At 44.7% G+C, this 13,671-nt stretch overlaps 1 long non-coding RNA gene across 2 annotated transcripts; it reads right to left on the reverse strand.

The window, feature by feature from the left end:
* Positions 1 to 2,642: 2,642 nt before the first annotated feature.
* On the reverse strand, positions 2,643 to 10,316 carry LOC140498944 (uncharacterized). 2 transcript variants are annotated; one of them, XR_011965222.1, is made up of 6 exons: positions 10,097 to 10,316; positions 9,840 to 9,959; positions 7,460 to 7,573; positions 6,791 to 6,886; positions 6,269 to 6,407; positions 2,643 to 4,291 (listed from the first exon to the last, which is right to left on the reverse strand). It is a non-coding gene; the product is annotated as an uncharacterized lncRNA (long non-coding RNA). The 2 variants fall into 2 exon arrangements; XR_011965221.1 differs by lacking the exon at positions 6,269 to 6,407 and having other exon boundaries at positions 10,097 to 10,297.
* Positions 10,317 to 13,671: the final 3,355 nt, after the last annotated feature.

Here is a 13,671-nt window from a genome sequence, read left to right on the forward strand (position 1 = left end):
GTAAAAAGCACTTTGCTAAAAAGTGAGAACCTCTAAGATTTGTTCCTTCTTAACCATGGGTACTGGAGGTCAGGGAATAATGTAGATGAACCTAGATGTATCCAAGAACATGATTGGTCCATTGGTCCTAGCTAGGAACAGTGAGGAATAAGCTTCCAAAATAAAACATACATTAAATCTTCAGTATTCTCTACCATTCCCACCATATCCACAGGCACGACTCCTTCACCTCTTCCAAATCTAACTTAATGAGCCAGGATGCCTTGCTTCTGCTATTTCTCATCATTAGCATATCCCTGATACACACCTGCATAATCTGAGATTTGCCTAGTTTACTTTTAACAATACAACTTCTGCTATTCTGGTCAGTAGTACTATACTTGTGTATAGTTTCCTCATTTCAGGCCCTGATCATCCTAACTGCTCCCTACTTTTGTGGCCTAGTTGGACTCCTGAGGGACAGAACCCTTCCTGTTGATAACTACTGAGTCTGGTCTGAAGCTTCATTTCAAGGATTACCTATCCATCATCTGTATTTGCTGAGATAAAATACCTTGATGGAAATTTTAAAATGGCAAAACTTAGAAAAAACAAGAAAACATACCCTTTTTCCTCCTCTTGGTAGAAAGGGAGAGAGGTTGTAGGTGAAGGTTGAATATGCTGCCAGAAGCACTTTTTTGCTTGCCATTTGTGTAGCACCAATGTGGATATTCACAGAGCCCATAGCAGCCACAAACATGCCCGTGCCATTCTGAATCATGAAATACAACAGACTCTCCACATGGAAGACAGAACCAAAACATTTATTCAAACACCAGAAAACCAAATTCATCATAGCAACAAAGAAATCCATATACACTGACAATGCAGGGGGCAACACCATCCCCAAGCCCTCCCTCTTCTAGGGCCCCCACACAAACACTCACAGCTAGCTGCCTGCTCTCTGACCAACTGTGTTCCACCCATTCAGCAAGCTCCTCCCACCACACTAAGTCTGACTGACTTCCATGTGATCCAGGCAGGTCACATGGGCCTATAAATGGGTGGGAAAGATATTTAAATTAAGTAAAAAATATATTATCAATACAATTTATTGCAAAAATTCAGTGTATAGTGTGTGTGTTGAGATATTGCAAAAAAGACATCAGTAAAATAAATTGTGCGTTGTGTGTGCGCCTGAATTTGGAAACGTTTGGGTTATAACTCTTTGAGCTCACCCAGCTGCATCCAAGCCCTTTTTGATTTCTTCCTCAGTCCTGGCTCCTTATGCCAGTTTTTCCTGAATATCTCGGTTACCTTAACTAGGGGAGAGACTCAATGGAAAATACTGGAGAACTAGATGCCAAACTCTGGGGAATTTTCACCTCAAGGGAATGACCTCAACAAGCTTACATTTCAATGGCGATATTCACAAAGAACACACAGTGGAGCAGTGGCCATAGAGGGGCACCTTGGTTACAACACTGATGAAGGGGGCCAGAGAATGGCAGACCGACCCTCGCAGGCCAGAACAACAGCAAATTTGATCACGGTTCCACAACTGGCAGAGAGGATTCATGCTGGGGACAGGAGGGAGGAGTCTGGAAAGAAAGGAGTGAAGCAAAGGAAAAGAAACAGAGGAAAATAAGCAACAGCTCTCCTTCTCTACTCAGCATCTCCATGCGCCCATTGGTCTGGCAAGGGAACAAGGAAGTCTTCCAGTTCATGTCCCGTTAGCAAGTAGCAGGCAAGAGCAATGAAGCAAGGCCAAGCCCTACCTATACCATTTTTACGCAGACTCGGTCACATGCTTCTAGTCACCTGCTCTAGTGCTAAGACCCAAAGCTGTAACTCAACTCCACAGCTCCCTGTCAGTGTTATGCAACCTCTTGCTAGCAGTTGTAGGGATGGAATACAGGTAAAACCACAGAGTCCAACAGAGAAGTCAGACTCTTGTCAATCCAGTCCACACAATCCCTCGGGACACCTAGCTACATACATCCCAAATATTCCTATACTGGTGGGAGATGGGGGGGGGGGGGGTGCACTATTCTACAACTTCCTCCCATTCAGACAGCTAGAAATAATTGTTAACCAAGGAAGGCAGAGCTAGGATATCCTGTAACAAGATGAAAACATGTCTATTAGCAGCTGGCAACAAGTCGGAGGAGGAAGACTGAAGACGCATGTTAGGGAATTATTTCAGAAGAAGGTTTAGAACATGAGGGAGGAATTTCATCAAGGGCGTAGGCAAATGAAGCCTTGCCAAAGAAAAGAGGCTGCGCGGCACCACTCCAAGGCCAAAGGCTGTCAGAGGGCCTGGGGTGAAATCGGACTCTCACCACTGACTGTGTGAACTTGAAAAGATCAAATAAAATTCTGGGCCCATATCCTCAACCATAAAGACAGGGTTGAACCAAGTGATTCATGTAAACCCTTCCCACCTAGATTTAGGAATCTAATACATCTTCCTTTGTGATAAAAGCAGGGAAAAAGAACCAATGGTAATTCTGAATTTATACAGAAATTGAGAGATAACTCATGGGATTTACCAAAATTTTTAAGAAAATGGCTTGTCACCTGAAATAAGCAAGGGAAGTGGGGAAGAAAGATGCTTGAGGATTTGAACAGATACAACCACTATGAAATAACCACGATGGAAATTTTGGGTTTTACCTCTGAGGTTTGATTTTATTTAAAGTTCTACTAATTTTAGCTAAGTGCGTGCAATGCCTAAAATCCTCCTGACATTCTCGATCTTCAGAAGACTCTACATTACTAAGGGTTCTCTCCAGTATGAGATAATGTCAAATTCTCATATTCATTATACATTCAAAAGATTTCTCTCCAGTATGAACATTCTGTGTGTGTTTGTCCTTCGTTGCCAAAGAAGACCATCAGAGAAATAATGACATGACTTGCACCTGACTGCTTTGAGTGAGGTAGGGCTGTGCAGGTCACCAGCCTCACTTCTCCTCCAGAACCATCTGAATCCAGTGACCAGATATTCATCAGGATGACTGGAGAGGACCCAGAATGAGGCAATTGGGGTTAAGTGACTTGCCCAAAGTCACACAGCTAGTGAGCGTCAAGTGTCTGAGGTGAGATTTGAACTCAGGTCCTCCTGACTCCTGCACTGGTGCTCTATCCACCGTACCACCAAACTGCCCCTCATGAACATTCTAATGTAAATATAGACACTATACTCCTAGAAGAAGGCTTTCTCCCTCCCATTCATTCTTCATAAAACTCTCGTGTGAACTTTCTGATGTTTAGTAAAATGTGACCTCCAGCTAAGTGACTTTTCACATTGATTACATTCAGATGGCTTCTCTCCATTGTGAACTCTCTGATGTCTAGTAAGGTGTGTCCTTCGAATGAAGGATTTCCCACATTCACTACATTCATAAGGTTCTTCTCCTGGTGAATTCTTTGATGATTAGTAAGAGTTGTGTTCAAACAGAAAGCCTTCCCACATTCATAAGGTTTCACACCAGTATGAACTCTCTGATGCTGAGTAAGATATGTTTTCCAAGTAAAAGACGTCCCACATTCCTTACATCCATAAGGCTTCTCTCTAGAATGACCCCTCTGATGCCCAGTCAGAACTGTACTAACACCTTGCCACAATGAATACATATATAAGGTTTATCTCCAGTATGAATACTTTGATGTTGAGTAAGGTTTCTCTTCTGAAAAAAACCCATACTCATTACACTCATAAGGTTTCTCTCCCATATGAATCTTTTGATGCTGAGTAAGTTCTTTGATCTGGCAGAACGCCTTATCACATTCATTACACTGATAAGGTTTCTCTGTAGTATGAATGCTTTGATGCCGTGTAAAATTCGCCCTATGGCTGAAGAACTTCCCACATTCACTACATTCATAAAGTTTCTCTCCAGTATGAATTCTTTGATGCAGATTAAGAGTTGTGGTCCGGCAGAAGGTCTTCCCACATTTGTTACATTCATAAGGTCTTTCACTGCTGTGGATAGTCTGATGTCGAGTGAGGTCTATCTTCCAGCAGAAGGCCTTCTCACAGGCATTACACTCATAAAGTTCCTCTCCAGTATGAATTTTCCTGTGCTGAGTAAGGTGTGTCCCCTGGCTGAAGGCCTCGCCACATTTATGACACTCATGGGCTTTCCCTCATTGCTCTGTTTGCTCTCTACCTGGGGGCTACATTCCCAGGTTTGTCTCAGCTTGGAGGCAAAGGTATCATCCCTCACAAGGCTTTTCTGGCATAATCCATCCAAAGAAATGTCCAGCTTTGGGACAGATTCTTTGATTTCAGATCTGCTCTCCCAACCTGAAAGAGACAAAAATTAAATATTCCATTTCTTCCTGTATTACACTTAATTCTATCTTCTACTTCCTTCATCAGTAAAGACTATCAAACAATAAAATATACAACATATAACACCATATTATTTTTGTGCATTATAATAAGCTGTTACAGTGATACTTAAGCCAACACCACAAGAAAGTCAAAGACAGAAAGTTTTAACAGTCATCAAAATAGTCATACTAGCACTTTTCTGATGGAAGAGAATTATTGGGAAAAGGTGAAGGTACATTCCTATAACAGGGTATTACTTCACTTTAAAAAAATGAGAAACATGAAGAATTCAGAGAAGCAAGGGAAGACTTAGGTGAACTGTTAGAGGAAGTAAGGAGAACAAACAAAATGTACAGTGGCTACAAAAACACAACATAACGGGTAATTATAATGGCTAAACACAGTCCCAGGGAAGAGATGAGAACATGCACCTCCCTCCTTCATTGCAGAGGTGGGAGATTCCAGGTGTGGAGCATCATGTTCATATGTTATACCAAACAGGAAGAATTGGTCAGTTTTGAACAGCTTTTTTTTGGTTTTTTTTTTTTTTTTTGAATCTTATAAGGGAAAACTTGCTTGGTAAGGGAGCAGAAAGAGTATATTCAGAAACAAATATAAAGTAGAAATAAAATAGACCAATAAAAATAAGATCACTGCTTAAACTCTACAAGATTCCTTAAAGGATATGACAGATAGGAAGTCTTTTTTTCTAAGTTAGAAAATTCATAAACATACATTTATTCAGGAAATATAATTATTAAAGAGTTGGCAACTTGTCAGGCATGCTATGGTGAGGTCTCCTCTTCCATATGCATTAGATGGTTGCTGAGGTCCCTTCCAATTCTGAAATTCTGAGTATCAGAGCAGGCTTAAAAGGGAGAATAATGCCTGTACAAAGGGTTTGCCACCACTGTGGGGGAGATCTGGGGCAAAGACCAAGCTGAGGAAGGACTTTCCTTCAACAGTGAAATGCACCAGAGGTTCATTTTTTTCACATGTATTTTCTTCATCTAGTCCTAGAATACTACAGAGATGCCTGGATGAGATCCTTAATCATTTAAAAGAGTCTGGACTATCTATTCCTGCAGGGAAAACCAGGAGATGAAGAATGTCTAACATCCAACCCTAACATGTAGTAACATGAGCAAGCTATAGAACTCATCCAACAATACAGCTTTAAGGTTTAAAGCTACAGTTAAGTCTTTTGGGATTTTATATTTTTATTTGTATCTTGGAGGGATGGACACAGCAGAAGGATAATAAGTTAGGCCAATAACTGAAAAGGAGAAAAGTCTGAAATGCCTTTGGAAAATGAAAAGTTCTCTTAATGTCCCCAAATTTCTCCCTGAAACAAAGATCCATATCTTAGATACAAATATTTTGACAGTATTATTGATGATGCATATAAGAAGACTACTTTCACATGTAAAATATATAAAGTTAATATCTCAAAGACCTGTGATTTCATTAAGTGTGGAAACTACTTTCCTCCACCAATACTGGCTGCAACCCATCTATAATTTAAGAGTATTGGTTGCCTAAGGCTGAGAAAGAATAATTGATAAGGCCCATAGCCACATAGTTAGTAACTGTCAGAGGTAAGGTATATGGTATTATTAAATGCATAAAGAAATATTAAAAATTTACAAGGGAACTGCCAGTCTACAATGGATAAATGGTCAAAGAACACGAACAGAAAATTTCAAAACTTAAAAGTCAACTGAAAAACTGCTCAACTTTACTATTAATCAGAAACATGAATTAGAACAAGTCTGAGAATCCTCAGGCCCAGTATATTGGCAGAGATAATTAAAAGCAACAAAACTCAATGCTGTCAGGGCTGCAGAAACAGGTACACTCATTCATTTATGGTAGAATTTAAAATCTGTAGAGACTGTACAGCAAGCAATCTGGCAACATGCAGTAAAAGTGACAAAATCACCATACTCTAACTCAATTGGGTCATTTGGTATGTGGCGTTTTCTTCGAGCAAGCTGAATAAAGATCCTCATGGCTCCACCATTTGTAAATCTACAGAGGTGGAGGAGATGAGACACCAGCAGTTTCCTATCAAAGTGTCACAGGTCTGAAACAAAACCAACACAAGCTGTCGATAACTGGAAGAAACATCAAAGTAGGGAATGGTTAAGTAGTGCAGGGCAAATTATTACCATGAAATCCTAGTATACTCTATACCTCTTTATAGGGAACACAAAGAAATCTGGGATAGCCTTCATGAAATAATGTGAAAAAAAAGAACTACAGAGACGACTGTGAACAAATAGCAGGGACACAGTGAGACTGAATGGAGCTCCAGGAAGGATTTCCTGCCACAGATGGTCAGCTCTTCCCCACACTCCTGGGAAGGGAGGCAAGGGCAATTTTCTAGATCCACATTTTAAAAGTGCTTCCTGTTAATGACCACTGGTGACTTTTCCTCACCTGGCTTTCACTCTTTCATTAACTCACCTGGACAGGTGCTTCTTAAGACATTTCCCTCTGGCACCCAAGGCTTTTCTTCTCGTTCCTACTGATATATTATATCTGGTTTGAAAATTATAAGTCCTGTTTATTGGAAACAGAAAAATGCAGGGTTCAGAGAACCATCTCAGAATTCAAGCCAATCCAACAAACATTTATTAAGCACCTACTAGGTCCTTTCTCTCTCTTGGGAGAAGAGAACATCCCAGGAAGGTCCAAAGGTTATAACAAAGGACTGTTGTGAGATGCTCTTGTTCCTTTTAAGTATGAGGAAGTGGGTCTGACTAGATTTGTACTGAGGTAGAAAATTAATTCATTTGACACATGTGACGCTGACAGGACAGAAACCTTTCAAGTCTTCAGAGAACTACACTGGAGAGAATATCTAACCTGAGGGAACTGAGAGTAAAGGAGGTACAATCCCAAGGGCTATACACACAGCCACTTTATAACAACACAAAATGTTATAGCTGTATAAAACAAAGGCCTTTTCCCTGACAACAGGTGACAATACCCTGGCACTTGGTCACAAGGATTAATAAAAATTAGGCAAAATGTGAAATAAAAAACACCCAAGAAAGCCCACAGTACGTACTAAGGAAGAAAGCAAAGATGCTCCACCAGGCAATTCTAAGGCACAGGGGAAGCTATGCTTACCCAAGCAGACCAGGTTCCTTAGTTCTCCAGCATCACATCCCTGTACAAATTCTTCTGAGAAAGGTGCAGGTACCCCCACTCCTCCTGGGTGAAGTCTCTGAATGTTAATGATTCCTGAAACATCAGACACATTTGTGGGGACTCAAGGACCATCCTAAGAAAGAAAGATGTAGTTGCCCAGGAACTGCTAAGGGTAGTTCTCAATATTCAAACTTCAATGTGTCCCAAGCCAAATATTTACTGAGCACCTACAACGTACCTAAGTTTGAACCGGATTGTCAATCACTCATTCATTCAGGAAGCATTTATGAATGCTGGTCTGGCCTGAGTGCCAGGCACTGGGGATACAAAGACAAAATTACCCCAAAGCTGTCTGCAAGCAGCCTCATCCTGCCCGGGGGAAAAGGGGAGCAATAAATACTGACAGAAATCAAAACTACAAACTCAGTCGTTTCAGAGGGGAAAACATGAGCACCTGGGGAATGTGAAGAGGCCTCAAGCAGGAAGCTACAAGCACTAGGAAGAGGAAAAGCCAGAGCTGAGTGCTGAAGAAAGATTCTAAGAGGTGGAGGTGAGGAGAGAGGGGGCATCACACTTTGGAATTCTTGTTAGAACACAGATGTTGTCAAAGGAAGTCATGCAGAAGAAACACCAAAATGTGAAGAGAAGTAATTAGTAGGGAGACTGTACTTTGGGGATTCCAAAGTCCTTTCCTGACAACCACCTTATCAAACAAGGGAGTGGATGTTCATTCACCCAATGACCAGCTAAGTGGCCCTCTAGCCTAACCTGACCAAAATTCTCTTCTGGGGCTTCTTCAAAAACTGGTCCTCCAGTCCCTGCCTGAATGGGCCCTTTGACTGGACTACCAATACCGGCCAAGTGCCCACTGAAACTCTGGATTACCCTAAATGTTGGGATGTTCATCCTGATTTTAAGCAGCCCAAATCTTTCACCTGCCTCTCCACAACTTCCTACCTGCTCAGTTCCCGGTCTCTTGCTCCAGAGCCCAGGAGACCAAGTCTCAACCTTCCTCGTGACCACCCTTCCCAAAGCAACTGTTCACTTCTCATGCCCTCCACCAAATCCTCTCTCTCTTTCCTAAAATGTAATACCCTCAAACATATTCTTAACTGGTTTTTGTGTCCTGGACCTCTCCTACTTTGGAAAGTTGGTGAAGCCTATGGACTCCTTTCTTAAAATAGTTTAGATGTATAAAGAAGAATACATAAGATTACAGAGGAGACCAACTGAACTGAAACTCATCAAAATATTTTTTAAAGGAATCACAGAACCTAGGTTAAGGACCCCTACCCTAAAACACAGTTTATCAAACTGAAAGCAGCACCTTAGATGTAACGTGACCAGGACAAAGCCCGACCTTTGTCATTCTGAACACTGAGTCTCTTAATGGCTCAGTTAGCTTTTTTGACCATGTCACGCTACTGACTTAATTAAAGTGAATTCAATCAATCAATAAGCGTTTATTATTAAGCACCTCCTGTGAGCTAGGAATGCTGCTCATCGCTGGGGGTGGGAAAGGAAGCAATCCTTGTCTTTGAAAGTTCACCCTCTAGTAGGAGAGACAGTCTGAAAACTGCACCAAGATATAAAGCGTGTGTGTGAGAGAAGTATACATACATACACATGCATCCATTTGCACGTATAGACGGACAGGGAGTACGTAGGAAATCATTAAGAGGGAAGGTGCCGAATCAGAATGACTGGGCAGGGTTTCCCGCACAAGGTGGGGTTTGCACTGGAACCTAAGGGAAGGGCGGGAAGGCGGAGTTGAGGGAGAGCATTCCAGGCAGAGCAAAGACATGGGCGTTTAAATGAAGGTTTACTGACTGACCCAAGAGGACCCGGGCTCCTCGCAAGATCCCCTGGCCCTTTGGGTCCCCAGCACCTGGCACACAGTAGGGACAGAATACTGGGGGGTGTCTTCGGTCAGTGCGGCCCAGGACACAAGAGGAGCCCCATGCCAAAGGGGGAGCTCCTGCTCCCCTGGGGGGCTCCGACCACTGCTCCCTCCTCAAAGACACCCCCCCCAGCTGGGGAAGAGAAGGGGACAGACCGGGTCTCGGACGATCCATCTCGGTGATTCCCCCCGGGGCGGAGACCAGGGGGGCTGGGGGGAGGGGGCGTCGGGGGGCAGGGGAGGGGCTGGGGGGCGTCCCTTGGGCTTGGGAGAGACGGGCTCCGGAGTCCAAGGGGGCGGGGGGGAGGTGCCAAAGGGGGAGGGGCTCCCGAGGGGGAGGGGCTCCCGAGGGGGAGGGGCTCCAGGGTCTAGGCGGGAGGAATCAGGGGCTAATAGGGTGAAGGAAACATGGAGTGGGGGCCGTTCCAGGGGCGCTGGAGCCCCCATCGAGGATCTTACATGCGTCCACACCACAGGCAGCGTCTTCGGGGGGGGCCCTCCTCTGGGGTGACCCTCTCTAGGGCTGCCACTGCAAGATTCGAGGCAGGTGGAGAGCTCTAGAGCCCTAACTTCCGGTTCCTGGAAAAGCGCGTGAATGGGATCACGTGGGATGCGAAGTCTTTCCCCCCCCCCCCCCCCCCGCGGCAGCAAGGCCTTTCGGGAAGTGTAGTTCGAGCTCCAGGAGGGACTCGTGCGCATGCTCCGCAGCGACCCACCTCTGCCCAGGATATTAAGAGACAAATCCAATCCCGCACAAAATGAGTCGACCACGTTGGGGCGGAGAATCTGGGGAGCGAGAGGGGACTGGGCAGGCTGGCCATCCCCCCGATTCCTCCCCAACTCAGAGAGATGGGGCCAGATTGTCTACAGAGGCTCTCCAGGGTCCTAGGCCAGGATGGGCAGGGTCTCTGCGGGGCATGCGCACAACCCGCCCCTGACGTCTGGTTTCACAGCTCTTGTGCCCATTGGCCAGATTGAGGGGGCGGGCCTAGATCCCTCATCCAATCAGAGGTGAGGTTGCTGCCCAGCCCATCTCCCAGCCTTCTCTTCCCTGGTCTCCAGGGTCCTGATCTCCCTTGTCGGAGTGCCAGAGTCTTTCCCTTCCGGGCTCACAGTGACACGTCCCGCAGAGGCAGAGTTTGAACCCAGGTCTTCCGACCCCAGGCCACCTCTCTGTTCAGTTCATTTGCACAGGCTTATTCCTCAGGATCTGGTGACCACAGGAGTATAAACAGCCCCTGCCCGCAGGGAGCTTACATTTAATGAGAGGGACAGGAACCTGGTCTCTGACAAGTAGGACCAAGTGGGACGAGGTCACCCGGTGAGCTTGCTGGGGGAGGCCCACGATCCCCCGGGCTGGCCTGGCGAAGCCCCTTCAGAGCGCTCATCTCTGCTGGGATAGGGGTTTGGGGAAACAGAAGAACCATTGGAAAGGGATCTGGGTCAGGTGTTGGGATCTCTTGGGAGCAGACTGAGGTCTTTGGAGTTTTCTGTTAGGAGAATCTGATGTTTATGTGAGATCTAGATTTACTGGGAGATGTCGGGATTGTTTATTGGGGTCCCTTTGGAGGGGATCTGGAAAAGAATCCAGCTTGGTTGGGGGAAAGGCATCTAGCTCTTTGACCTTCTGGAAGAAGCTCTTTAGGAGTTGCTGTTCTCCACCGGACCGTATGTCCCAGATCATCTCCCCGGCTGATCCAGCCCCTTCTTCCCGCCCCAGGTACCTTCTGCTTGACCCTTGCAATGCAGTGTCTGCTCTATGCCTTGCTAATCTTCTGAAGATTGGAGTGGAAAGCCCACGCACAGGTGCTCCCTTTCCTACCGCCCACTACCTGTCAGGAAGGGAAACCTTTCCTGGGCATGGGTAGTGCATGCTCAGTTGGATGATTATCGTGGGAGTGGGGACACTTATCTTTGAAGGAAATAGATGGGGGTGGATCATGAAGTGGCTAGAGTTCTTAAGTGGATTCTTCCCAGGGAAGAGAGAACTGGGCTAGGGTCTGGTGGAGAGGTGAAAACGGGAGGTCTGAGCTTGAATCTCAGGACACAAAGATCATCTGAGCCAAATATTAAATTATTCGTCTGAAAAAAAAAAGTATAACAAAGTGAATGGAAAGTAATTGCAGACAGTGCAAGGGAGCAGCTCTGACAACTGGGAACAACCAGAAAGGTGCTGAGGAAGTCGCCTGATTCTTCTTCCCCCAACATCATCTCCCACTTCCATGCCTTTGCCCTGACTGCACTCATTCCTTGCCTCAGTGTCCCAGAATCCTTTCTTACTTTAAGGCATCTCATGTGAGGAGAAGCCTTCCTAATCTTCCAGTTATTTTTTATCTCACTTCCTAACGTAAACAGAGTTTCCAGTTAAATCTGGAGCATTTTGCATGAAATTTTTCTAATTCGTGGAGAGAGGCATGTGTGATGTGTGCCTGTGTGAAGGGTGTACAGGTGTTCAGGGAAGACTAGCCCCTCTGGTGTGAGGGTCTGCTGAGTCTGCTTTCCACTTCTGGTGTCCACCTGATTCACCCAGTTCTCACCTGTGGCTCTAAGAAACTGAAGCATGTGCAGGGCCACACCCTGGTAAAATCGTTTCAGCAGACTGGCTAAATCAGATCAAGGGTGACAGAGGGGTTTCAAATCTGTGGGTGAGTTAGGAGGTGGGACATCTACCCCAAGCATGTGAAGACTTCTGCCAACAGAATGGGCACATGTGAACAATTCATTCCAGTGGCCCTGAAGCTGACACCGAAGAAAGTGCAGTGGAGTCCTTAGAACTTAGACTTGGAATCCACCAAGGTCATCCATTCCATCCTCAGCCCTTGCCACTAGTTTTGACTTTTGTCTTCTTGCTGGACAGAAGCAACAACGGGATTCAGTGATCCCCTGGGTGTCTGAGCAGCACACTGTTCACTTCCAGATATGAGGAAGAGGTTAGAAAAGTTGCCTATAGACTGTCTGCTTCACCCAACCCTTGCCTGATAACCTCAGCAGATGAAGCTCCTACTCTGCGATCAAAACACACACAAGAATGTACAAAAACTTTTGCAAAGATGATTCCACTTTACCATCAATACATGGAATGTGCACACACTTATAGACAACACAAAATCCAGTAGACTTGCAAGACCAATAGCTCTTGTTATGAGAAGACTCAACAGGTATCCCATCCAAATAACAGCCCTGAGTGACACAAGCTTGGCAAATGAAGGCCAGCTTACGAAAGCTGGAGCTGGATATATGTTTTTCTGGAGTGGCCACAGTGATGGGGAGCACTGTGAAGCTGGCAGAATTTGCAATCAAAACTAAGCTAATCAAGAAGCTTGTATGTCTCCCAAAAGGAGTGAACAACAGGCTCATGGCAACGTTATTGCCACTTGTAGGAAAACACCATGCCACCATCTTCAGTGTCTATGCTTCCTCCATGACAAACCTTGAAGAGGTCAAAGAAAAATTTTATGAAGACCTGGAGACCCTCATCATCGATGTGCTGAAAGAGAACAAGCTTATAATTCTGGGGGACTTTAATGCTAGATTAGGCTCAGACTACCAGACTTGGCATTCCTCCTTAGCAGGAATGGAATTGGAAACAAAGACAGAAATGGTCACTTACTACTGAAAACTTGTACATCTCATGACCTTCTCATCACCAACACTGTCTTCCATTTACCTAAGCACAATAAAACTTTGTAGATGCACCCTCTTGGCTTTTAATAGACTATGTCTTTGTAAGGAGAAGAGATAGGATATGAGAGTGAATAAGGTGATGTGTGGCACAGAGTGCTACACCAATCACAGACTTATCCTCTCCAAGCTAAATATTCACATTCAACAGAAATGGCAGCCCCAAGAAAAGACAACTACCTGAAGACTTCTTGTCAACAAATTAGAGCACCTCTCCAAGTGGGAAGTTTGTTGTTAACTTGGAGGGAAAGCTGAGCCAACACACAGTTGGCAACAGTGGATCAGAAAAGGAATGGGCAGCTTTCAGAGAATTAGTATACATCAGTGAATTCTTTTTTTATAGTTTTAAAATCATTGGCCAGTTTTTCTTTTATATCCTTCTTCAGACGTTCCAGGTAATCTAGTTGTGCTTGCGAGAAATTCATAGTCCCATCTGAGGTTTCAGATGGAAGTACAGTCTCAGCTCTGACCTCTTTGGTGTTTGTGTTTTGGTCCTTATCCCCATAGAAAGATTCTATGGTTTTTTCACTTTTCGTCTGCTTTTTCCGATTCATGATGTTGGCTGAGTGTTGTAGCTTTTGGTTCTTTCAGTCAGAAGATACAGATCTTT

Source organism: Notamacropus eugenii, chromosome 4 (genome assembly GCF_028372415.1).
Source record: "Notamacropus eugenii isolate mMacEug1 chromosome 4, mMacEug1.pri_v2, whole genome shotgun sequence".
In the NCBI taxonomy this organism is placed as follows: domain Eukaryota; kingdom Metazoa; phylum Chordata; class Mammalia; order Diprotodontia; family Macropodidae; genus Notamacropus; species Notamacropus eugenii.